This window comes from Nicotiana tomentosiformis, chromosome 9 (genome assembly GCF_000390325.3).
Source record: "Nicotiana tomentosiformis chromosome 9, ASM39032v3, whole genome shotgun sequence".
Classification (NCBI taxonomy): Eukaryota; Viridiplantae; Streptophyta; class Magnoliopsida; order Solanales; family Solanaceae; genus Nicotiana; species Nicotiana tomentosiformis.
The window spans coordinates 71,004,038-71,007,678 of record NC_090820.1 but is presented as its reverse complement, the minus strand read 5'-3'; the positions used below and the strand labels follow the sequence as shown (position 1 = coordinate 71,007,678).

Sequence of the window (3,641 nt, the reverse complement as noted above, 5' to 3'; positions counted from 1 at the left end):
AAAAATGAATTGTGTATAAAACGTATGTGCGTGTTTAACGTATCTATAAATAAATGCAGATCTGGTGTTCCAGATGGACAGCCTAAAAGGTTGCTATGTTTGATCCCGGACTACCCATTGCTGAACTTCATGCTTACTACTGCCATATATGTCGCAGTAAGTAGATTTGTTTTTCGAGAGGAACACATGAATGCACGAATCAACTTCCCGTTTCTTTATCTATGTGCAGGTTTCTCACAGATTATTCGAATTGACAAACACTTTGAAATCCACATTTATTCCGATGAAAGACAATAAACGTCTTGGCTACAACATAGTTGCGGCTTTAGTTGTATCAGGTCTTCTATATGTCTTGTCCTCCGTATTCCTAAGGGTACCTCAGCTGCTGGTAAGTCATTCTGTGTGTTTTCTTATCATCTTTAGTCATTGCTTCAGCTTTCGCACTTCTCAAGTTTCTGTAAAAAATGATCAGAAATATCAAACAGAAAGCAAATGTGTGCGTTAGAATAGTCCAAAGTTGACACCTATAAAAAAAATGAAGAAGAAAGTGGGAAATTTCTTTTTCTCATTTTGATTAGTGAAATAGGATCGTTTATATACTTGTTATAAAAGGATGATTAGATGGGAAATATTATTAAAGAATTAGTTAATATACTCATTGTTTATCCGTAAAACGTTACTGTTGAATTTATAACGTGATTTATAAACAAGCTAATCAATTTGACCCAAAACGATAAATAAATAGGAACAAAAATAAGATCAACGACTGAAATTGAAAGAGATGACAAGCCTAACTCAAAGCTCAGTCTTTCCGAGAGCAAAAGTAAATGCAATTGCGAAACTATTTAGATCTAGCGCAACAAGATAATAGATTATAGCTTTTGTGTGCAGAGAGTTTCATGTCCCTACAATGGTTGTTAATCCTGCTATTTATCAGTGTTATCAAAGGTGAAAAGCGCAAAAAGCTCTAAGGTCCATCGGGGCTTTAGGCGCTTTAACGTGTGCTTTAATGAAAAGGTGCAAGAGAGATAAAATACAAAAATGTAAGTGTCGTACAAGAATAAAAATTATAAGCAATAACAAATATATGGATAAAGAAATTGAAAAAAATTACGATAAAGTGAAACATCGCCGCATTTTCGGGATTACGCTCATTGGCAAGAAAAAGTATGCCTTAGAGCCTTGATGACGACACTGAAGTGCCCATCAAGCAAGGTGAAGCGCTCAATATATTTAGAGCCTTGATGACGACACTGAAGCGCTCATCAAGCAAGGCAAAGCGCTCAACATATTTTGAGCCTCGCTTCAGGGCTTAAGCGCGCTTTAAGCGTACCTTTGACAATACTGCTATTTATAGCCCTACTTAGGGAGACAAAATCCTAAAATCAAGCTCCTCTTGAATGGGAAATAAAATATCATTGATGGGTGCATAACAGCTAGCTTTGAATGCAGATATTCTCTGTAACGGTTGGTCATTAAATGTTATCCGATGTCAAACCTTTAGATCTTTATTATCGGCTATGCTTCCTTCGAGGTCCATCCAGTACCGATTACACATTTCGCACCCAGTATCAGTTATTTGCTGACTCATCTTTTGCATGTCTTCGGTTCCACGTGTCACCTCACCATTCGACCACCTATTATCAACCAATTTCACCCCATACGCTCATCAACTTTAACCATTTAGCATTTTGCAAGTAAAATAGATATCTAAGTAACGAGCTCATCTCTAATTTACAGGTGTAAAAGTGTACGTACATTATATTCAATGAAGGCAGATATGATACAGTTTGTGAGCCGGCAATAACGTGGCTACAGGTTTTTGTTTTTGGTTCTTTAACATATTTAAACGGAGAAGAGAAGAGAGGTACCAATTGGGTTATAGTTCTTAGTTTAATATTCTTTGTATGTATATAGTCTGGCTCTTGAACTCAAATTTTTGATTGAGCAATTTGCTTTTCCATAATGTATACCTTCTAAATGAGGTGATGTCCCATTTTACTTATCAGTACTATTCCACCGTAATAATTTATTTGCGGTGAATTTCACCATAGAAAAGAAAGTTTCATATCTTTCGAAAGCTTGCATACAGTTGAAGGAAAGACAAAAACACACCGTTCCCCGAATGATCTATATTTGTTTCCCTAGTTATCAATATAATCACATGTATAAACACAGATAAAAACTTCACGATCTCATTAGTTATAGAAGATTGTTCCAATGTATCGTAAAAGATTGCGTTCGCTCTTCTTAGGAATCTTTCACAGAAGTTCTTCACAAAAGGAAGGTAGAATCCATGTATGATGGAAATGTTAATAAAGATAGTCCAAACAGAACAAATAGTCATTGAATATGCAGGAGCTCGCCCAAGGATCAGAGTCTTTCCTAAAGGCATGGATCCAGAGAATTCATATTGATTGTTCAAATATGGATTCGTTGATGCTATTTATTTCAACAAGGATTAAACCATTAGAATGTTGCCCAATCTTTGTAAGAAATGCAGTACAGGTTTTCGTTAAGGGTTGTCAGTCGTAAGGAAAAATATTTATGAAAATTATTAGTGCTGTACCAAATTATTGCGAGGAATCACCACTAGAAATCGGTTGATTTATTTTGGAATCTTTACACAAATAACCGGCCGCATATATAGATTTTACATGATTATACACATTATATTATATATTCGCTAACTAACAACAATAACTTACTCAGTATAGTTTCATAAGTGGGGGTCTAGAAAGTGTACTGAGAATGCAATCTTACCTCTACCTTTATGCAAGTACATAGGTTGTTTTCGATACACCTTCTACTCAAAGTTAGCATGCATAATTACAAAAGTATAGCCGAAGACATGCAATAGTGTAGAAGTCATAGAAGTGAAGCAGTAACAACAAATAAAAGTAAATACGAATGATGAACAATATCAGGTATTAATAGAAATATAAGAATATGAAAATATGAGAATAACATTACCAATACTGGTATGAGAGGAAAGACGCTCGACTGTCCACTAACCTTTTACCTAATTCTCGACATTCACACATTCGTATCAAGGGTCATGTCCTCGGTAATGTGCTATGTCCTGCCTAATCAACTCTCCCCAATTCTTTTTCGACGTACCTCTACCTCTCCTGATACTCTCCATTGTCAATCTCTCACACTTCCTCACTGGGGCATTCGAAGATCTATCGTTCACATGTCCAAACTATCTCAACCTCGCTTTTCCCATTTTGTCCACCATGGAGCCCACACCTACCATGTCCTAAATGTCGTCATTCCTGAGAATTTTTAACTGGCCAACACTCCGCTCCATACAACATGGTGATAACATATGCAAATCTTTCTTCCTCTTCCTGTACTGCTCCACTAATCTCTTCACAAGATGAATGAATTTTGTTATCGATCTCCCCGGCATGAATTCGAACTGCTTCTCGAAAATAGACACACTCCCCCTCACCCTTATCTCCACCACCCTCTTTCACACTTTCATAGTGTACCTTAGTAGCTTAATGCTCCTTAGTTATTGTAATTTTAAATATCACCCATGTTCTTGTACAATAGAATTATCGTACTCCACCTTCATTCCTCGGGTTTTTTTGACGTACTAAAAATAATATTAAATAACCTAGTTAGCCACTCCA

General features: G+C 36.3%; 1 long non-coding RNA gene across 1 annotated transcript; it reads left to right on the top strand.

The window, feature by feature from the left end:
* LOC108942986 (uncharacterized) lies at positions 1-2,035 on the top strand. The gene is made up of 3 exons (XR_011410908.1): positions 1-156; positions 230-388; positions 1,741-2,035. It is a non-coding gene; the product is annotated as an uncharacterized lncRNA (long non-coding RNA).
* The last annotated feature ends 1,606 nt before the right edge of the window (positions 2,036-3,641 follow it).